Source organism: Sipha flava, unplaced genomic scaffold (assembly GCF_003268045.1).
Source record: "Sipha flava isolate LNK unplaced genomic scaffold, YSA_version1 48_pilon_pilon, whole genome shotgun sequence".
Classification (NCBI taxonomy): domain Eukaryota; kingdom Metazoa; phylum Arthropoda; class Insecta; order Hemiptera; family Aphididae; genus Sipha; species Sipha flava.
The window spans coordinates 1,272,956-1,298,384 of NW_020273306.1; the positions used below are offsets into that span (position 1 = coordinate 1,272,956).

Here is a 25,429-nt window from a genome sequence, read left to right on the forward strand (position 1 = left end):
ATGTTGCCACGAGCTTGGTGTATTTTTAATGCTGACTAAAAGAGAAAAATCGTTTCAATCTGCATAAAATGAAATTGCTTTCAAATCGAGAGACGAAAAAGAATACCGATGACCAAGTGGATATTATATATTATTTAGTAGTAGATCATAACTGTTCACTCTCGCTGTAACGTGTTCTACTGATATGTTTACGGCTGTGTATCAAAAGGGAGGTCATCGCTGTGTTTCTACATAAACAACACGGTGACAAAGAAAAGCGTCCTAATTGGACTAAATATGCATTGCGCTCGCGTTCATTTTTAAATGATGAAGGAAGATGAGATCACGTATATTAAAACAGAGAGAATACAAATAAAATTTCTCAATGTTTATGCAGGCTAGTATTCGACCACGTCTCCCCATTGCTCTTCATATCGTTATACCATTCGTTCAACCGTTGTATAGAGGCCTCATTCGCAATTTCAATTCCGTTTTGAATTAATATTATTGAACAACATACTTAATTATAATTTTTTAAATTTTTCTCCTCTAGTTGCATCTTACATAATATTATTTATGTGCCACATCGTTAAACCTATACCTATACTTTGTGAGATATACACAACCATCTACTGGATTTCTAAAAACGAAAAACAAAAACGAAGATCACAAAACCAATGCCACTGCAACCTTTTTTCGCGTGCTGATCATTATTGTCGATAATAAGATAGGAGAAAATAACGACTTAAAACTAAATGTAAACCAGTACTTAGGAAGAATAGCTGCTGTAGCTACACAGAAACCTGTGCGGTATGTTAACAGAAAACGAAGGATGCGATGGAAAATTTGGCGCTGAACAGAAATTACACAATCAGTTAAATAGTGATTAGTCGGATACGTCTAGTACTCGTACACGACGTGCGTGTAAATCGCAAATATAATATCAATTTACTTAAATACAGACATTATTCGTATACACACATCAAGTCAGAGTCTAAGATTTTTAATTGTTCGTATTACACACGACATTATAAACAAAATTTATTGTACACTTGTAGCCAGTGCATAATACCCATGATGGACACCGATGGAGATAGTGGTCTACCCTTCTAAAATTGTTTATTACGTAAAAGTAACTTTTACGACATTTGTGTAATATAAGTAACCGTGTTTGTGCTTCCAATAAATAATGCATTTTAAATAATTATTTATTTTTGACCCCTTAAAATGTTTATGATTCTACTAAATGTATTCGTTAAAAATTTAATAAACATTCTAACTAATGAATACACGCAAAACGACTTTCATATTGTATTTTCGATAATATTTCAATAAATAGAAAAACATTTTCTACACACTTTCAAATTTCTAAATACACACAACCGTATGCTACACGGTAGTGTAACAAAAATAATGATAACTTAACATATCGGTTCAGAAGAAACGCAGTTTAAGGACCGATAACACCACTATATCGTGTGATGATGTACATCCCGTCTCTCGTATAATCAGTAATGTCACCGCAACCGCCACTGGTCACCAGCAAAGTGCACAAGTATAAAATGGGCGGCGGTGGCGGTCGTTGCGGTGTGCGTACTTAATTGTTTGGACCGTGGGCAATTAATTACAATCTATTTGACGCACTATCATCGTATACACTGCGATGACCAGCAGCAGTACAAGGGCGTGTAATACACGAGTATACCGAGCGCGGTGTTGTGCATAATATTCTAGTAATCAAACGCTGTATAGTGTCTAGCCGAAGGATTAAATTTAGTGTTCACACTCATCACGAATCCATAAAACAGGGCGGTTTATATTCAATACCGAATGGAACGTTTCACAGCAGGACCATACACGAGTAAGTATTCAAACTCTAGCCACACATGGTTCTCTCTCTTTCTCCCTGAATTTAATCGACCAGCAGCAGTTTGGTAACTATCAAACCCGATCGGCAGTGAAAATCAATATAACATGATAATTTAGTTTATTATATTAATTCGTTTTTTAAAAAATTAATTGCAACTCAATACGACACACTTGACGAGAATATTGTATTATGACTATTATAACTATTCCTATTTCTATCAGTTGTCATAGTTAGCATGTTTGATTTTCTCGTGTACTCACCAAAAGTGTGATACAAATTCCTCCATAACTAGTAGTGATTTATCATTACGATTATCTTTAGAATCAGAGCTGTGAACAAAAAAAAAAAAAAATAAATAAATAAATAAAATAATATGCATGAAAGTATTTATATATATAACTGTTTACTTGCACTATTTTAGTCAAATATTTTGGTCAACCAACAATTAATTTATTCTATTATTTCCATAGAATACTATCCACGATCCAATTAATTAAAACCAGTTGACCATGATTTATTAAATGTAAATTAATAGATTTATTTATCATTTTATAGGTAAACTATAGAAATTATTATTTTTTTTCTTTCAATATGTTTATCATAAGTACACTGGATTATAGTTTTTTTTTTTTTTTTAATGAGCTGATCGTAAATCGATCAGCTGCACGCGCGAGGATAATGCGCAGAGGGTTCTGGCACTTTTCCAAGGGTTGATTTTCAGTCCATTGTCTTGAAGCAAACAATTGCAGGCCTATTCTTCATATGTGCTCACACTCACATACATATATACAAACACGTAACGATGAGTGCTCTCATATAATCCGTTGTACATATTGGATATAATATATTTTATTTGTCTCGTCAGATATAGGGTTATTTACAACCTCTGGCTAAGAGTAGAAGATGGCTAGAATTCAACAGCAGAATATGTGTATTGGAGAAAATACGGTTTTTATTATTTTTATTGTTGTTATCACATCAAATCCTTAAGAACACAGTGGACTAGTGTAATAAATAAAATCCCTACATAAATCGACCGACAACTAGGGAATTATATTATTATTATTGTTTCTGTTTTTATTTTTCTTCCTTCTTCCTTCAGTTCCTCCAGCCTTCAAAAAACTTCATGAACTCGAACGTGTTCATGTTCTCGGTGAACGTACATCTAGACACGTCAAATTCATCGATACTATGGGTTTTATACGTATTAAAATACTATAGTATAATAAAATATCGTCATAAAAACGAGATACTGTTGCTGTTAAAAAACAATAACATAATATTATTAAAATAATAAATAAGCTCACATGTACAATATATATTTATATATTATAATATTTATGTTTATGGTAAGAGTCACACGGGTAACTATAATATAAAAACATGCAATGCAATCACTTACATCGTATATGATGCCAAAAAACAATAATACACTAACATGTGTACTGTCACCGAGATAATTGGTTTTAATAATGTTCAAATGTGCACGCCAGACCTATTTTAATTAAACATAGTTCTCGCATTGACAATACTAGATGAATTATTAATTCCAGCAGAGTAATTTAAATAATTTGGAATACTATCATCGAAGGTTATGCCTGCTGTGTAGGCGAATAATGTAAAATTGGTCAAATATATTTGTCCGGTTTTTCTTTTAATTATTACATTCATTTTGAGTATATAAAAATATAATTTATAAAAAACATTCACTTATGCATGTATAATTGTATTAAATTTAAGTACCTGATTATAACAATCCAGATTAATTATTTTATATTAATTTTATTAATAATATCGTATTAATTTAATTATATTTTTTTGCAATATATTGTCTTGAATATTAATAAATACTATTAATATTTAATGATTAAATGTTTTAACTGGGGTATGATTTCGAGGAGATTTATCTGTCTATATTTAAATTTTAATATTATTTCCACCGAGAAAATAAAACATAAAATAATAGGTAATAATGCGATATGGATCTTAAAATGAAAAAAAATATGACTTATAAGGCCATAAGAAATTGGTGAAGAATACTTAAAATCTAAACGAGGAATATTAATTTGAATGTTTCAATTATAATGAATAAAAATCTATACATTTAAAATAAAAACACAGTTCAAACTTAATTTAAAGGTATACGTAATAAAAAAAAAAATAAAACATTGATTTGGTTGGAAAAAAATCTTAGAGAAATAAAAGTTGTTTCCAAGTAAAAATAAACTACTTTAAGAATATCTGTTTGCTAGATTTTTAAACGCTTGGGATTTTAATCAAAATTAAATCCATTGAGATTAAAATTCCAAAACATTATATTTTTATTTGAAATAACGTATAACATAGATGCTGTATTTCTGTGTTCCATTTAAATTTATGTGAAATAAGTTTTATCTCAAAATGTTAACTTTAGCATGGCGCATACCTTGAATTGTTTAATAAAAACACCGAAATTTATAAGTCACGCTTTTCAATCTTTACTGCTCTACTGTACGATAAAAGCTTATCCTTTCGCAGTATAACTCACATATTCTTAAAATACTTGAGAGAAACTTTTTCGATTTCCTAAACTTTTCACAAGGTCAATATTCGATTGTAGTCTTACACGATTGATCACATTTGGTTGCTTCCTTTCTTACGTGTACATGTACTACTGAGTAAAGTTTCAGGACACGAACTTTTGTTTAGTCCATTTTAATGTTCCCTATCACGACATTTAAGTTTCTGAGTGTTATTGTTTTCCTCGGAGGCGTGTTCGATAACCTTACCTCAGAAACGTAAATGTTTTGTATTTTTAGTTCTTGAATTTTAAAGTGAAAATTTATTGACATATATCTACTTATATATAGTATAGAATTAGTTGTTGCAATACCGTTGAAAAATGTATTGTTCTTAGTAGATTTCTCAGCACAGTTTTAAATATTTAAGTGTTTTGCGTGTCTAAACATACTGATACGATTGGAACTGTATATTTTATTTCTTTTTTTAAACTCGACGAATACAGTAATCTTAATTAATAGTTCGTCCACTCATAAAAAATATAATAATTTAAAACTTTAATGGGTAAGTTATAATTTATTATTTAAATTTAACCAGTTTACGACAAAACGTATAGTATTTTGTGTTTCTTTTGCCGTACCTAACTCCTTATTATAATCTACTGACGACATTAATAATGATTATATTGTATAGAAAATGTAATTATCACGCGCTATATAACGTTACGATGACACTACATTAGCTAAACTTAGTTGGAGAGTATATAATAATATTCAATAGGCAAATAACGTGCGTTCGGAGTATATTTCATGAGCATGTGAATTATAGACCGAAAACAATGTTTTTTTTTTTTTTTTTTTTAAAAACAAATATTCCATTTGGAGGTTAAAATGAAAAAAAATGATTTTCACCGAGTGAAATAATAAAGTATAGACACTACAAATGTAGTGAAGCAAATATAGTAGAAGCTTATATGTGAACATAAATGTATTCAATGTTACTCACCATTTAAGGTATATGATGTGTTTTGTTTTCTACGATTTTCCCAACGTATGCACAGCCAAGTAAATTTCTGAAATAAAAAAATAAAATAAATAAATAATACGGCTTATACAGTGTATAATTTTTATCATTTTATTATACAAATAAATCTAATCAAAATTATAATAATATTTGATAATCCTATAAATAAAACGTCATTATATATTTTTATGGTAATTGATCAAAACCGCTGATTGAAATATAAAAAATAAACAGTAAAAATATAAGCGTAAAAGTATACAAAATGCCGTCGATAAAATTTCGAAAAATATCAGTACAGATATATTATGTATACGAAGAATTACGCTACATAATTAGGATGCAGTTTATATAATATATAATACACGGGCCAAAGATCTCTCTCGGTGGTATTCCTTATTGTCGTATAAGTCGAAACTATTTCGTCGCGACTGACCTCTACCGCTTTCGGGTCGTCAACTTAGTTTCAATTATGGTCGTTTAATGATATTTCGTATATACGATAGACATCAGCAAAGTCATCGTACATATATTATGACTACGTAAAACGAGAGTATAGAAAACCGTAACAATGGCGTAGTAGGTCCATATGAAAAAAAAAAACCTACAAATTTAATTTCAGAAGACCATTCCTGCCGAGTGTTTATTATATATTTTTCATACAGAATAATAGCACGGAGAATATCGTATTATATAATAATTAAACGCAACAAGATATTACTATAACAATATTATCGTTTGTTAATAAATTATGGCAGTGAAGTTATAACATAAAAATAAAATAAAAATTGCACTGTAGTTTTGAAGAATCGCCTTGAAACCAAATTAGTTTTATAAAAAAAAATAAACATTAATATTTTCTGCGTTAATAATTGACATTGGAATAAACTTAAATGTTCTTAAAATTAAGCAAAAGTTACGAAAAAAGTTAAAATTGCAGTTAAATTTTTTTTATTTTAATTAATATTTTATTATCAAGTGGGACATATTTTAAACTCACTTAGAAATGAATACAAGTATCTACAAAGGAATGCAAAATATTAAATAACTTCATTACTTCAGTAATAATTATTAAAAATACATTTGTTCGAACGGAAAAGTGCAATTTATTTTCATATATGATGGTTTATACTCGTATGTATAAAAATTGTTCAAATATCTTACAGCTGCAGTCTCTTACGAAATTATAGGAATTTAAACAGGAAGTTAGGTCACTCTAGTACCTATTTGAAATGCTTAGCGTTTGTAAAGCGTATGTAAAATATACATGCACATGCATTACACATACACACACGTGCGTTATTATTATTGTTACTGATACAGCCTTCTTTCCCCGCAGAGATGCGTATCTGCGCACTAGTAAAGCCTCCAGGGCCAAAAAATGCCCTATGTACGCTCGTTAATGTCGAACACTCGACCTGAACCCGAGACGATTCCCACACCGTTCACGTCACGATCTATATAATAAACGACGTTAGTATGTATTGAACCGTGGTAGTGGTGTCCACGATGAACTCGATGTAAATCACGGTTTAATACCGTATAAATATACTCACGCACACAAATATACGTTACATACCGTGTACACAAACACATACACACACACACACACACGCACGACTATAATAATATCAATTTTTTTATCGATATACAGCCCGTTTGATAAAACGCAATCAATTATACAAATGTCGTTTTGGCGATTGAATTACAAAGGAACTCATCATATCGACTATAAAATGAAACTATACTATTATTTATACGGCTTAATGCCAGATGGTTAATTTATTATTTAAATAATTCCAAAAGCGGAATTAATTTTTTTTTAATAATTAGTGTACAAAATATTGGGAAAAGTGTTAACAATAATTAAATAGAAAGGTTTAATGTTCAATAAATGATCCCAGACACTTTTTTTATTTATATTATTCTTACAACAAATAGTCTTGTGAATGTCGAAACATAACAATTTTGCGTTTTTTGTTAGCATTAAAAATTTTTAGAAAATCAATCTTAATAGGAAATATAAGAAAATATATGAAAATTAATTTTTAAATTTGATTGCAATATATGTAAAGAAACAATGAATAATGAAAATAAAAACGAATATGTAAATAATTTCAAATTGAGTGTGTAAATAAAACACGAATTCGCTTGTGTGTTATCAACTTATTGACAAATAATATATTGTTTTTATACATTTTGATGAAAGGACGTGAAGCTACCTGATAATGACGTTCAGTATAGGTGTAAACAATCGATAACTCTTGAATGTTTTAGGTCATGAAACGCCAACAGAGAACAATGATCGTTTGACATAAGGTTCAAGGTTATATCATCTCCATAAAATAAAGAACGCTGCTGTCGGCAATCTACTTAAATTTTATTTATTTATTTTCTTTTGTTTCTGAACGAAACTTAACCAAAAATACTACCCACTCAAAATAATGTTATTAATAACGATAACTCAAAGTCGAAGGAAAATGCATGTATAATTATTAAATGAACAACTTCACTAGAATTATAATTAGCTATGGAAAAAAATTAAAGTATCCCAGCAGCACATTATGTGATGCGTTGAAATTCTATTCAGCCATCGTAAACACGTGCGCGATAAACAATATAGCTATTATAAGTGCTTTCCGAGTAAAAATATTAAAATTTATTAATCGTGAAATCATAGTTATATTACTTTGGGATGGGCGTGATGCATAGTGCCTACATATCGTATATTATATCGTTATTCCAAGTTTCCATAAATACAAATGACGAGCGGGCACTTAAGTGTGTGTATTTGCATGAAAATTGTAAAAAAAAAAAAAAAAAATAGTATTATTCAAAATGCAATACACACCTATTGTGTATATGTCGGTGGCGACGTGTAGGCACTCGTATGTGCAATTTACGGCCTTGCATTGCGGTTAACCGCTTGTCGTGCGTTTAATTTAACAACCTTGACCGTCCTAGCCGCCCCTCAGTCTTTGTCGATCGTGTAAACAATAAAATAATGAGAGAAATAGATAGAGAGAGAGAGAGAGAGAGAGAGAAAGAAAAAACAATTAAATATTATTGTATAATTTTCTCGAAAATTCGATCTCTGGTGTCAGCGTTATTCTGCGCGATTTGACTTAATATCTGCATGTATATATTAAGTATACGAACGAAATATATACCAGGAAAACTAATTTATTTGATATGTCGAACTTGTATTATACTTGCATTATTCATCTGCGTTCGAATGTCCGTCATAAAACAGCTAATCGGTTTTTACACCCCGGTTGTTTTTAGAATTGTCATCGATTTGTTTGAACAATTTTAATATGAATTCCATGATAAGAATCTCGGTGCACGGAACAACGTTTTTATAAATACCGCACCAAAGCCGGAAATAATGTGTGCGCTATAATTCGATCACATCATCAAACTACTTAAATTTAATGGTTGGGGTACATAGTATGTCTTATAGCCGGCAGAATTGTGATTTGGCACGAATGACTATAGGGTGGTGAAGACACAAAACACACGATAATTATAACAGAGAAAGCTTACGCGAAAAACCAATCGATAGAAATATATAATAATTACGCGCAGGAATTAATAAACACGCACATAAACCGCGGTCCCCCTGCAGTTTATCGCTGAGCCCTAAAGGTATAAATATGCGCGTAGTTGGCCGCAGCCAAGCAAATATTGACCAACAGTAAATTTATTATTATGTTACACGAGTAAATATCGTTTTTCCGACCGAGGTAACGTTAAATATAATACAAACATAACGCGCGCACGCACACACACACATATAAACATAGTATATGATCACGTACATATAAATTATACGTGAACGTGTAATAATATTATTAGCTCTTGTGCGTTCAGCGACTGTAAAAAATAAAAAAATAAATAAAAAAAATCTCGTGACGTTTAATTATTATAAATTACGTTATTATTTCCTCCACCGAAATAACACTATATTAATGTATCGTATGCCGTACGTAACAGATTTAGATTTATCTGCGGTCGGTGACTGATATACACGCACGCCAGGTGCAGCCACGCGCGCCACGTCGTTAAATTCAATTCGCGCACGGTCGATTTTTTTCATACCACTGTTTTTTTTTTTTTTTCGTTAGTGATCATTATTATTATTATTATTTATCAGTAATGGCGTCACGGCGGCAGCGGGCTACTGTGCACGGAATTCATCACATGCAGTTCAATAATCATTATAATGATAATAAGAATATTATTATTATGTACACATACACATATATATTTACATAACATACAGATGATAATAATAATAATAATAATAATAATGTTGTATTCCCGCCCATTAATTTCAACGGTGTATTTTGTAGGCGTTTGTTAGGCCCGCAACAGCACCCGAACGCGTATCATTAACCAGCGTGAGATCGGTAAATCTGCAGTTGGCGCGTACGCGCGCTTAACGAAACTTTTGAGTTATTACACGTGAAGTTTCTCGCGTTGAAATTTCTCTTCGTTTTCTTTTTACTCGTCTCGTTGAGTTACTATTTTTTCTTCCCCTAGCGCAGTTCATTTCGCCTCCTGTGGTGTTGGAATTCGCCTAACAAATAGGTAGGTATCGTTCATTACATTATAAAAATATAATAATACGTTACCAGCCCCTACGAGATACCGCGTTTGTTATGCACACGCGACGCTTGTACTTTTTTCATTTCCTCTTGAGATCGATACTCGTAATTTTAAACGAAATATTTGTGCCTTCGGATTGTAATCATATTATCATCTGTCATTCGCATGCTGACCACGAACCACCGATAGGTATACCATCATCACCGGTGACACATCTATGCGTGTTCTATGTGTTACGATTGATTATTTATTCTTTCGAACGTACACGTAATAGTGAACAAATAAAATAATATGTAGAATATGATATCTTCTCGTGTACCGCATATTGTGAAGCGAAATATCGGTAACAGGAAACCGCGACGTGCGAACGTGACGTGTGGAATTCGATTTCCTGATGCTCAACGTAACGGGAATGTATTTCTTGTTGGGTAGACACGTACGAGACACGCCGATCTGTGCAGACGATGCGCTCGCGTCACCGAGAAACGCGATACGAGTGACAAACGAAATAGCTATTAAGCGAGGAGTGAAAAAAAAAAAAAAAAACAAACATCAGTATAATATTTTGAACCACGTAAAACCGCCATGATACGTTCGTAAAATATAAGTAGTAGTTAAATTGTGAAAACAAAATACAGAGTCCGAAATGAAGAAAATTAAATTTTCAATAATTATTACTAGGACTAGGGACTGATAGAAGTTTGCATGTTTTCAATAATTATTCAAAACATAATAATTAAACAACTTAAATTACTATAGATTAATAAAAAATAAATTGGTAAGTTTTGATTTTTGAATGAAAAATAAAATATTTTAGAATATTTACATACTTTTAGAACATATATGATGACGTTTAAGCGCATATATGTATATAAATTTTAAGGTTTTTTAGAGCACGAAATCCTTACCCCTAATTATTATACTCTGCATTTATATGATGCGATGGCAGCATACGTGTTGCGATATTATTCGAACATAAGCAATTTGATAAGTAAATATAAATGTGGCGATAGGTTCTAGCATTTTGAATGCGCTAATATGTTTCATAAATAAATAAGAAAATAGTTTTCAATGGGTAATACACAGCATTAACAACAGCACTGTTTACGATCTAACGAGCATCGTATATTATATATTGCATGTGTATGCACACTCGAACGTTGCATTTTATAGACTTTCAATTTACGAACATGCGTTTTTAAGTCGCTGGGAAAAGTGTATGATGAACGACGTGCGATCCTCATTGTAAGATAGAAACATTTCAAACAACGCAAGATGAATTAATAGTAGCTGGATTGCCGTAAAAATGCCTTCTAGATTCCTTTTTTTTTTTTTTGCAAGCCGTAAGGGAATTGCAGGCACTTTAAAATGTACGTATTGATGAACAACCATAATTATAAGTAATATTATACAATATATGACATAACTTATCGTAATAACTTACATTTCTTAACTATTAGGATTAGTAAATTGGTAACTTTAATTTGGTATTCGGGAAAAACAACCACAGACGCAAATGATAATCGTGTGAAGACGCCCTAGTTTCATGAACATATTAATTTTAAATGATTCAACCAAGAAAATATAATTACCTCGATTAATTATTTTGATAGGACAACTACAAATGCTTATACATTAACTGTAAGCTTAAATATTGCGTTTTGGTACACTTTTGGTACATATTAGTAAATTTATCTAAAATATTCTTAAGTAAAAACTATTTAGTACAGATTTGTTTTCGGTGTGGCAAAGTATTTAGTTACGGGATTACTACGTATATTATACTCGGAGCAAAACCACGTCGCTGTTCGATCTGGACGAAGTGTGAGATGTTAATCAAATTGTAAACAGTTAACCGTTAATAATAATATTATGTTAACACGTATCATTAAAAATGAGATTGCAATTTTCCGATCGGAAATCGGTAGGCCATAAAAATGTCTACGTTAAAATATCTCCAGGTAATAGATTCTGATTCCCACCCCCCCCCAAAAAAAAAAAAAAAAAAAAAATAATGATGAAAAATTTAACAAGATTACGATAAAAGTATAGTAGATATCATTAATAAATTAAGCGCAACTAATTTCCGTATTTCCGAAAATACACAAAATCTTACATTTTTGAATTATTCTATTCAAAATGCAATCGAAATACATTGAAATCGTACTAAAATTAAACTTTTACCTGAAACGTTATTACCAAAGATTTTTTTTTCTACGGGGACATTTCGACTGGAGATATTTTGTCGTAGAACCATGGAAATCGTCAAGAGCAAATCGGTCGCCCCAACCATAGTTGTTCGACGCGCAAAAGGTGTTTTTAACACCGACGCAGAGAACTGGGACATAAACACATGTACGCACCGCACACATTACTGTACACGTGCAGTCGTCGTATACGTGTACAGGTGTAATTAAGTCCGGCAAATTACGCGGGTGGCCGGCCGAAGCCATTTGGCGTCATTAGCAGCATGTACGTACCGCCGGAGCCGCTATCGCGCGAGACTATCATATATAGGCTGGACGCGCGCGCGTGTAATTACACGTGGAATCGCGGAACGACCGATTAGAGAAATAATAATAATAAAAAAAGGATAATAGTTATAATAATAGTAATAATACTCGTAATAAAATAAAAAAAAAATTACAGGTTTTAACGACACGCGGCTTAAATGATTTTTAAACGACGACAGGACAACCGAAAAAAAAATAAAGAAAAGATTATCAAACGGTAGTCGGCGATGACGATCGCTATGAGTTCGTTTACCTGAACGTGAGTTCGTGTGCGATTATTGGACTTATGATATTATGCATTTTATACAACCCAGATGTATATGTATAGGTATTATATGTATATACAGATAAAACTGTGTGCGTGTATAAATACTCAGTCGCCGCAGTTACAGGACAAAACCTATTTATTATCGCATTACGCGACGCGGCGAGTTCACACCGTTATCGCCAACTCGGTGTGACGGACGTTGTAACGATCATCGTGCCACAATGACACTTTCTGGCCCCGAGTACGGTGTGTTATGAATACCTAGGTTGTATCCAAGGATTGAAATGGGAAGGACGTACGGGAGATCAGTCCCCCTACTTCTCACAGCGCTTAAAAACCGTCCATTATGACGTTTTTCTTTTCAGTAAAGTTCACCGTAATGCTTCAAGATAATAGCCCAAATTAAAATGAACTATTCAGTAATACATTTCTAATACAGTTTTTGAATATTCGTTTTACTTTACAGCTATTATGATTATTACGTCTGGTCAGCGGTCAACCGTATAGCTGATAGCTCCGAGAAATAGTTTTGTACAAATAAAAATACACTCGTATGAAATATAAAACAAATATATAACTAATTAGAAAATGTAGTGATACGTACACAGGATGATGTTTGAAATTGTGTAGGTATCATAGTCCTCGCTGAATTTTATTTTTTGCCAATACAAGCCCAGGTCATATCCATACACTACCTTTCCCTGTACAATATTACAATAATAATTACAAAAAAATAATATACATATTTTTTTAGCTTTTATTAATAAAATAATATATTTAAATCATATTTATATATATTTTTTTCCATGCCAGTTACAAGTTTTTGACTTTATTTTTCTTATTAGATTTAACAACAAGATACTGCACAGCCCCTATTGTATTGTTGTCTTTATCGTTGACAACAGTAGCGTAGCCTACCACAGCGACAGTATTAATTTTCTTTATCGTAAACAGTGAACAAACATAAAAAAAAAAATTTGAAAAATTTTGTTATTTAATCTACCTACCACGTTTATAAATGGTACACAATACATGCATCGGACATAGGTATGTGTGTATGTAGTTATGGAGTGGCAGTGGTGATGGTTACGGCAGAGAATAAATAAAAGTATAGTACGTATATTTTATCAGTTTAGTTCGGTCGATTTAACGTATATTATTGTTGCGTTATTCATAACGATGAAATTCCAATTCAAACTAGAGGAAAAAAAAACGAATCGCCCACGCTTTAAACGTAGTCGGCTTTTCATGATAATGGATGAGTAAATTATATCGATGGCAATAGTAGTAGTAGTAGTAGTACATTAGAAAAATATAAAATATAACCATCGTAACTCTTGTAACGGAAACATTCGACCGGAAATGGAAAAACCTATGAAAAATACGTGTATATATCTATAACGAATAATTGTGCTTTGGCGTTTGAAAATTGATTTATTTTTCTATGATTTCCGATGAAAGTATGGGTGAATCCCAGTGCGGCAGTAAATAAATACCTCGATGAAGTTAAAGTAAAGAAAACGTCGAATACTTGTAGTGTGATCTATAAAAAATTTAATAATACACGACCTATTAAATTTGTAATGTACATTTTAAATGTGATAAAACTATATAGTGTTATAAATAATGAAATATATATATATATATATATAGTTTGGTAAACGATTATGGATTACATTTTCTAGTATTGAAAGAAGTGAAAATCACCTTTATACGACCTAATATCTGATTTTAGTATTTTAAACCTAATATTTTAATTACGAGTATGTCTAGTCTTAATATTGACAAATGGATATTTTAGATTTACTTATAGAATATTTATTATTATGTTTAAGTTTTTGAAAACAATATTATATTTTAGAATTTTGTTATAACTTGTTGGGCCTCATTAAGATCTACATTTAACTAAAATCATTATATAATAGTTATATTTCATTTTATAAAAACGTATAGCCTTTAAATAAAAACTAATATAACGTACTAAAAGTTACTAGAATTTATATAAAATTAAATAGTTGTATCAAAATTAAAAACTATATATGCAGTAAAATAAAACGATTATTCCTCCACATTTTCTTCTAACATGACCAATCAATTTTATGTAAAGCATAGTGGGTATTTGCCATACATTCCTTTACTCCGTATTTCATATGATAAACGCATAATTTAGAATAAAATTATTTCGGCAAGAAGATCTCTACAATTTTTAACACATACGTATATACATTTCATATCATTTATTACTATATAATGTATACAGGAACTATAAATTATTGTTATCAACTCGGTGACGGTGCTCGGCTTTTATAAAACTGATAAAAACTTAGTTTTCCTCATTATTCATACAATTATATTAATATACATATTTCTTATCACTATTATAAATTTATTTTTATTTTTATGTGAAAAATATTATATTTTTTTAAATCGTTATAAATTAGGTTATAAATTGAAATGAAACTATACTTTTTAATATAAATAGTAGTACGATTAGTAGTTAAGCTTATAAAAAAAAAAAAAAAAAACTTGGTCCTATAAGGATAATTAAGGTTAGTTAGTTAGTTATTTATTTAATAAAATAAACATACATATTTTGATATCATAACTTCATAACTAGGGTTGAGATTTAGATGCAAATGTATATTTTTTTCTAATATCTTAACACGTAGGTCCGTAAGCAGAAAATGTGTTTCAAGTGACACTGATTAATTTAATGTAGTTTTTATTTTGTATTGTTTTTTTTTTTACATTTTATGATAAATTTATCTTTATATGAATTTCTAGGGCATATTTTGTTGTTTTTAGAGCATTTTTCAAGTTCTAAATATAAAAATATAAAAATATTAATTTGTACAATTAAATAAGATAGCCGGAGGAATTTAATGATGAAATTAATGATGGAATGAATGATAGGAATGTAGTGAGAGTTAAGGAAAAGGTTAGAGTAGGGAGTTATATTAGTTATATTATATATATATATATATATATATATATATAGCCAGAGGAAGATAAGAATGAAAAAATAAGTTGTCTACTAGGAAGAAGGGAAGGACAGTTAAATATAATGTGGTTAAAATCGCATATTGATTATTCGTGAGGACTAGTAAAGAATGGAAAATAATTAAGGGAAAGCTTGAAAAAATGATGGAGAACGAGACTGTGCCCAATATGGAGGCGGATGAATCCTACGATCAAACGTCTAGAAATGTTAAATTTGCTGAATCATAGAAATTTAGGTATTATGGGGGCAATATGTCTGTTATGAGGCGAAGTTATAAAGAGGAACAAGTAGATTTCGGAAGAGCGTACAATGAATAGAAAGGAGATCGGAAGTAAGAATTAAGGGAGAGAGAGAGGGCTTGAATGAGTTTGAGGAAAGAGCGAGGAGGCAAGCCTGTGAGTAAGAGATAGAGAGGAATTTTTTGGAATCAAGAGTGAAGATGTACCGAAGAGCATTAATTATTGCATAACATTCGGTGGCAAAGGATGACGCGTGAGAGTTTAATTATTCAGAAAAAGAAATATTCAGAGTAGGAATAAAGAAGGAGAAACCAGTCGAGCCAGTCATTTGTGAAGACTAATAGAGATCGTAGAAAATTGAGTAGAACAAAATCGTTAAACAATGAATCAACAAGGGAGTTTGTGAGGGAAGAAAGGCCAGAGCGATAAACGAATGGGATGAAATTCGAAAAAGAGTAAGCGACAAAGACTAGTATGGGATGCGTTTAAGGTACGTAAGCCCAAGAAGTTTTGATTGAAACAAAAGTGCATAACAAGATGCATATCATATAAACTTTAAAGATGTATAGATTTAACATGGAATAGATAATACTTATATACGTAAACTTAAGCTATATTAGTAGGTAATGAGATTTCAATTTAGATTTATACTAGCACGCCAATAAATTATATACACATATTTATTACTCGAGTGGTATTTATTTTATTATATAGCCGTAATCGGGAAGCCATATGACTCTAATGTAATTTGTGAAAATACCAGTAATTTTTTCAAAAAAAACGTGTGCCTGTAATAGTATACATTATCACTTAATTTATCGGTTAATAATTTATTACGGCTAAAGCCGGTAACTGGATCAGAATTGGAAAATACAAATAAACTGAATTATAACGTAGGAGAGAGAAAATTTAATCGAGAAAAACACTAAAAGATGGAAATTCGAGAAACTGAAGTATAATTCTTTTCCTTGCATTACAAAATGCGGTTCGTTCGAAAAGACGCAATTTAGTGGGCAACCGTCTTTATGCTATCGGGCAAGACGGCGAGATACATAATGTAACGCGAGAACAAATCTGTGGAACATTATAGTATCGGCGAACGAGCAGTGGTGGCAATTTATTTAAATTGTTATCGTTAGTTTTTTAATTTATCTCATACCGTCGCGTATTTTATGGCTTCCGTCCATACGTGTATGTAAACGCATATTGTATTATTGTACTCGCTTACTTACGGATGTCCTATTCTATTATGTACTTGTGTGTACGTATAAATATTATGACTGGCCATACATAACGCCACACCGGGTGACGATAATTATTATTATTGTTACATCGCGGTACGTACTCGGTTAATCGAATGTCAACACACGGTACTCGTATGTGTGCATGTGATTGAAATTAGTTATTTTTTTTTATTTTTTTATTTTTTTTCATAACTATAAACGAACGCACAACATAAAGATAATACGACCGCGTTTATTATTCATAAGAACTTCTTTCTTCACGATCGTAATTATATAATTATTATTAGGTATTTATTCATTCGTTTTCCGTGTAGGTACGCGTACCTACTATTTTAAATCACTTTATATTGTAAACTAAATGAAATGGCGTTTGAAAAAGTTCACGGAATACGTACAGAAACTATCCGAGTAGACGCGTATGGTTATTATTATCGCGACGGTTATTGTAATATTATCGTCGGCGAACGAATCGAAAACAAGCTGCTACTACCTTGCCGACCGCCACCCGGTGCCGACGGCCTAAATGGACTCTTGCCAAACGCACCTCGACTGGTCGAGTCCCGTGAGAAAAGTAAATAAACCTCGGCCGCGCGCGCCGCCGCACCAGAACGATCCGTAAAACAATTTGCGCGATGCGATTACCGCGCGCGGCGAAAACAGTCCCCGTTCACGTGCAGCGAGTGGATGGGAAGGGGGCAGAAGTGCCCTGCGTACGCGTTACTCATGCGCCACCGCCGTCACCGTTTCCGTGCAGGTACGACGCGCAGGCGACACGAAACGGTTTTTTTTCCTTCTCATCTATTTTTCATCGGCGAATTGGACACAAAACCACTTAAGACGAGGTTTTTTTTTTTGACGAATTTCCAAAAAAAAAAAAAAACTGTGAATTGATACGAACACTAAAGTAAACGACCACTAGAAACAACATTTATAGCTCATATTTCATATACCTACAGTACAAAACGTGTTTATTCAGCGTATATATGTATAATATTATGGTCTAGTAAAAAGTATAGTGCAAGATATATCTTACACGCATATGCAATATTTCCTGTTCGAATTGAATTTATGATTTTACATATCTTTACATACTATACACACACACACACACGTATATATATATAATGGTTTAATACTTTGATCTCAAAACTCTTGCAGTACATCAAAATCGATATACAAACTCGTTTCCATGGCTGTGCAACAATAATAATATTATAATACGAAGACAATATTTCAACGCCGAATGTCATTAATGTTTCCGATAATCTATTGAAGAATAATTTGGAGTATTATTATAATAGGTACAAAAAAAAAAAAAAAAAAAGTATAACGAATAAATATATCGTCGAAGTAAGTAAGTAAAATTCGTTACAAACTGTGATTCTAACACGAGTATTACAGTCGATCAATACTACATCAAAAGTATAATACTTTTATAATGATTATGTATTATACGCAAATGCACTATGAATATTTGTATGCGTGTATTATGTATATTATATTGTGTTTTCAAGCTTTTTAAAATTTATATATATATATATATAATGTCTTGGAAACCAAAGACAAAATTCAAATACATTATTCATTTGTTTGAATAACCCATAATCTGATTTAAAATAAAACCCCGTTCAATAATGACAACCAAATTTATACAGGCTACTGCTTTATATAGGTACTGTTAGTTGAAACATAAAATTTGATTTCAAACGATGATATGAGATTTTATTAAAATGTGTATACCTTTTTTCCATAACTCAATGGATCACGATTACGTCGAGCCGTTCAAGGATGATCATTTAATGTAAAATATACATCATGCATACATATAATAATATTGTGACAAAAGAAACAACAGAACAGAATCCTTTTATTTTTATAGGTTCTTGAATTATAATATTATAGTTCTTTTTTTACATTTTTACAATGACCATATTATAATGAGTTGATAAAAAACTTATCAAGTATGTTTTGTGTACTAATGTAGAACTACATTTATTTCTATTATTTATTATAACTAAAGACAGGATTTAATTGATATTGCAACTTTTTATTGATACCAGGTAAATCAAATCTGATCAAATATTTATACGAATCGGATTAATTACAGTCTTTCTATTTAATTTAATAATGCAATTTTTTGCAATTTTTAAAGTTTTTAAAATTTTTGCAATTATTGCAATTTTGTATACTTTGCTTGATAAAATATACAAACTATTATTTCTAAAATAATTTTAAAATAAAACTATAAATACGAAGTAAATTTTTAAATGTATTTAAATGTATTTTAGCATTTTTAAAATTATATTCATCTGAGTTATCCACAAAGCTCACTAGTTTAGATTTATCAAATAATCAATTACTTAATAGTGTAAACATATTTAGTGAAATTGAAAATATCCCAATAGGAAAATAGTTAAAAATAAATTAAAATATGCCTTAGAATAAAATGAAGAATACAAAACAATTAAAACTTACTCTGAGGTTATAACAGGAAATCAAAGTGTTAATTTAGATGTAAAACCAATTTTTTTAAATTATTTTAAATATGTATCGATAACAAGTGTAGATGTTGAACGTACTTTTTCATTATTTAATCATATTTTAAGTAACAGACAATACAATTTTCAAGAATATAAATTAGAAATGTATATAATTATAAATTTTAATTAAAAAAAATGATATATTTCGTAAATATTATATTAATACCCATAATATTATTTAAGTAGGTAATTAATAAATATATTTAATATGATTTTACTATATAATTTTAATGTATTTTTCATTGCAATTTTGATAAATGTTTAATGCAATTAATTCCGGTCTTTAATTATAACATATTCTTATATTTAATAGTATATTATACTTAATGGAACAAAATATAATATATAATGGTAAAATATAAAACATAGTACTATGTTATGTCCGGATTTTTTTTATATAAATTATATGGTAAGAATCTAAATCAGCGAAATTAATATTTAATGTAAGCTATCAAAGGAAACACCCCTCTAAACTGCTTTTGCAAATAAATATGCAACTTATCAAAACTTGTTATTAGTTAAGAAGGAGGGTTGTGGGTTAGTCTGTAAACTTTTAATGATCTCGTGAATAATAAATGTTCATATCCGTTAATGGGTGAATACCACTTTTTTTCATTTTTGATTATTATTCAATTCATTCAACGCCATTTTTTCTTTTGTGTGAATATATAAACAAAACGTTAAAATAAGTATAAATGGCTGGAAAATTAATCGTTGCTTGTGTGATGTAAAGGTCTACTTTTTTTTTTCCATATACAAGAATATTGTGGAAAAAAAAATAAAAAAAAAAAAGTTACAACTGTATCCATATAGTTGTAATAAACAAACCATAACCGACATGATAACGGTGTGGAAGCTTAGTTTGTTAATGTTGATGCAGGTGTTATCATGGCTGGGGTTCCACCTGTGTGTTTACCCACTCGCACAAAATTGGTTAGATGACACCGCATGTAATGCACACCGGAACAATCGGTGCAGCTGGTGTTTTTTATATTTATTTTTTATTGTTTTTACGTTTTGTGTACATGCGGGGCCCTTACGGACCGATAAAACTTCTCTATTATTACGTACAATACTTGGGTATGTTTAAAGCGACAGACTACTACAGTTCTATTTATTTTCCAAGTAATAAGCGCATTATAAAAAAATTATTTAGTATTGTACTTTGAAGTGACTACACTGCGACAAGAGTATTCGTATAAAATGAACGTTATTAATTTTTTACCAACTAACATTATTAATTATGCACACAATTATACACATGTAAGTAAACCGTTATTTAATTATGTAACCGTCATTTCTGTAAAAAATCGAAGAACGCTACACGGTAGTTCTAAACAGACAATAGAAGCCATCTGTCAGAATTAATTCACTATCAAACGCAACACTTTTATAGGATATAAAATACCGTTTTGTAAGCGGTATAATATTATTCTATACCAAACAACGACGTCCAAAACAGTAATGGTGGTTGGATGATATAGTTAATAGGTAAATGCCAGATTTAAGACGGATTTTTTATGAATACCTAGACGATCATCATGACTGCAACACAGAGGAGTGGAAGGAATTAATTTTGGCAACAAAGAGCGTAGGCGGTCTGTAATGTCAAGATAAAAAGATAATTAAAAACAATATGGAATGGGTTAGTAAGCAATTTAAACAGGCCATTCGGGACGTTCGCAAACGTCTTATAACCTAAACTCTATTAGATACTCACTTCGAATTAGATCGATAAGGTTCGAAACAATTGCTTAACGGACAGACACAAACGTTTAACATTGTGCGCATGAGGTATCATAATCAGTCAATACGACAAAGCAGTGTTAATTATTCACTATCCGTCCACAACACTACAGTACAACACACACACATACATATCATACGGCTATTGTTTTAAAAGTAATAACTACTCGTAATAATAATATCTCGATCGGAGGTATCTGCGACGAGATGCGTCTTTTCGTTACGTTCGTGGTTATGCGTCCACGAACGACTACGAGGACACATTGTATGTAATATCCTTTGAATACACACACGCGCGCGCGCAATTATTGTACAATGTATGGTGAGCGTGTGTTTGTAATAATATGAACGGACATACGCGTGTGCGTAAGGAACGAGTTATTGTGATAATTAAGGACGTAAATGTGATCGCGCAGCCACCGCCGTACTTCTACACTGAGAACGACCGGCTGGACGATTATGACGGTGTGGGGCGTGTACCTACGCGCGATGTGTTCGCGCGCGCGAGCCCGTGCAGCAGCCGCGCAAAATTTTCCATGAAAGTGCCGTGTGTGGGAGAATAAGAAATATTTTTAGTCTCGGCTCGTTGCGCATGCACACGAAAACGTGCTCCGCGGGAGGAAGATGATCGGGGGGGGGGAACTAAGGGAATATAATCATAATAATATAATGATATGCATGCGCACACAAAGAGACGACGAATCGCATAAGGACCAGTGGGTGAACGGAAAAAACTAGCTCTACTCCCAGTCAGGAGATATTCTCGCTCGTACAACATTATGGCATTTATTTTATTAATACATTTTATCTTATTTTATTGTACATACAACACAATAGTTAGACTATTTTATCTTCTTCCTCTATTGTTGAATGAACATATACCATGTTTTATATCAGTAAATTTGCTTTTCGGAAAAAAAAAAAAAACTGAGAAATAGAACTTTTTTACTTTACATATTTTAATAGTTTTATTTATTATTTTTGAACAATACTTCTGTAATTCTACGCAATAAACTCTAAATATTATTGTAAAACACCTTCTGACGCTCAAGATCTACATTCGTATATTGTAATTGTACATCGCGAAAGAGCAGCGCTGCGGTTAGGAAGAACATTTTAACATCGTGCCCCCTCCACGTACGTCGCTATATTGTTTGCAGTGATTTCGAATGCCAACGTGTAGAAGCAAAACAAGTTTCCGGAAAACGTGTAGTGCGTGTACTTACCTATATGTTACTCGTGTATTGCACTCGGACAATATTGCTTGAATCGACTTAATCGGCTATTTATATATATATACCAATACAGGTGGCGTGTAAGCCGCCACCACAAGAGAGTTGAAAAATCCGTTGCACCGAACGTGACCAGCGTCCAGATGGTCTCCATATCGAGACCCGTTCACACTTCGACCGACAAAACATCTCTGTAATAAGTTCCTTGTACGACTGACGGAGACGGTGGTCTTTTTATCTCGGTATATTTATTTATTTATTTTTAAGGCGAACTAATTAAGTAGAAAGAAAATCTTTCTCAAAGAAACGGTGGACCATTGTTGGTTGGCCGTGGGTCACGATTTGATCATAAACAACCGTCCTTAAACCACGTGCCCTCCCTCTCTACCCAGCACATTCCACTACTATCGTCGGTCGATGTTCGAACAGCGCGTGTACGATTTAGTTTTTTTTTTAGCGTTTTTGATTCAACTTAATGTTACGTTGAGTACATTGTGCTTTTATACAATTAATGGTGATTATACTATTATCTGTATCCACCCCATGGTGAACAACTACGGGGGAAAGCTGTTCAAACGTATTGTGTATACTGATATCTGGACTTTTTCGAACTTTTTTTGTAGCAGTCGGTGTATGTAGATAATATGAGTACATGCAAAGTTTTTTATTTATACACTTTTCAAGGAACGTCAATTTTACGGTCAGTTTAAAGATTGTGAACGACATTACTCGTGCATTACTATCGTTCTTTGTAGTTGACCACGCCTCAAACGAGCTACTGCCAATAAATTTGATAGCTTTCTTCTTTTCGCTGCAGTTTCTTTCTTCTATTTTTTTTTCGCGTTTATGATCATTTTCATTGTGCTCCAAAGCATTTAATGTTATATATACACATACACATGCATATGTATTTTATATATATTTATATATATATATATGTATTATTCTCAATAAAGTTTAATAGATCATAAAAATGTCTTTGGCATTAGTGATCTGTCACCCAGCCAAAAAAAAAGGAATTATATTACATACGTCGATACCACTATTTCTCGCGATATTCCAGAAGTAATAAAGTAATAATAAACATACAAGTAAATAGGTACCTCTGATGATAATTTGTTTGAACCAAAAAAAAAAAAATATTCACAATCATCCATAGTATATCGTAATAATATATAACAATAACAAAATGTACCGGATCTGGTGCTTTGAGGTGGACTGAACACACGACGACCACGGAGAACAATGGCGAATTAAAGCCGGTTTGGTTTTCATTGTTTGATTTTTACACTCGTCCACCGGTGACGGACTGCATCGACCACCACTGGACACCGTTGGCCGTTCTTGACCCGGTCCGGAGATAACCGTGTTACACCCGGTGTAACACTATTAAAACTACATCGAATACCGTTGCACTGCGCACACGCGTACGGCAACGACAAAAACGCAGTGCTTCGATTACGTTTTGTAGAGAGCGAAACGGGGCAGGAACGCAGAGCGCGATTTATCGCATTGGGCACTCGCTGCACACACAACCCGCACATTATTTTCCTCTCTCCATCGCGGAAAAGCCAATCCTCGTTTCGACGTCGCCGTCGCACCGCGTTATTTGTTCGTTCGTATACAAAAGTAACACGGCACTAACTGCTGCGGAACAATTTCATTTTGTTCTTTTCGAAACACGTCGAGGACAGAGAAACGAACCGTGGCCGGATCTCCGGTCGTTTGAACACGGTGGCATCGTCATCGCCGCCGCCGCCGCCATCGGTTTCCAACACGGCCAGGGTCACCGGCATGACCTTGCTGCGCGCAGTACACTCCCACGCGCTCTTTCGAGTCGTTTCGTTTCTTTTCTGTGCGTGTACGTATTTTATATATTTGTATTAATGTCTGTGTATAACGTGTATCTATTATCATTTCCTTCTCCGTCGCCATGCAATCGTTTCAACTCCTTAACGGAAATCAATCGAAATGTATCTAATAACTTTTCTAAACGACTGTTATTTTTTATTCGTTTTTTCCCCCTCCATTCATTGTCTCTTGCATACCGTCGCTTCGTGTTTGCCAGAGGTGAATTTGTCACCATTCGAGTGGAAACGTTTGCAGATACCCGAAAGCGGTACGATAGAGTTCACTGCGAATAATTTGTCTACTATCGGATGGCCATTGACGATGGTCCAATAATAATCTTCAACGACGAGCCGATCTCATCTGGTTCGCGCGTACCGTTTACCAAACGATGGAAAAACAACATCAATAGTAATAATATTGCAAGCGAGCAAAGCACTTTGCATTATCAGATTACAATGCGTTTACATGTACGGTAAAAAACACCGTTCGCGTTATTCAATCGATGTATTATCGTCGTGGAAACATTTGAATGAGTGCGGCGACGACCAACCGAACATATCCTCGAAACCGTTTGAACCGATCGGGTTCTAAATTAAAAAGCACGCGGTCCGCAAACTCGTACACCTCCTGCCGCACACGTTTTAAGGTCAATTCACATGTACAGACACCACGCGTGGCAGACACGGCACAGACAGTAGGTTTCATATTAACCAGCACTCCACATACACTGTATTAGTGGACAACAAGCAAACCAATTTAGTAGCGATGCGTAGTGCGTTATCGTATGTAGAGTAAAACTCACGTGAAAATGTTTGG

General features: G+C 32.3%; 1 long non-coding RNA gene across 2 annotated transcripts in view; it reads right to left on the reverse strand.

The window, feature by feature from the left end:
* Positions 1-25,429, reverse strand: part of LOC112690069 — a 74,227-nt gene that overhangs the window by 36,134 nt on the left and 12,664 nt on the right. Inside the window, exons 3-5 of one of the 2 annotated variants that reach the window (XR_003149175.1) lie at positions 13,365-13,461; positions 5,354-5,420; positions 2,110-2,178 (exon numbers count right to left, since the gene is read on the reverse strand). This is a non-coding gene — a long non-coding RNA (uncharacterized LOC112690069). The remainder of the gene's footprint in view (positions 1-2,109; positions 2,179-5,353; positions 5,421-13,364; positions 13,462-25,429) is intronic. The other variant, XR_003149176.1, reaches the window with a different exon arrangement.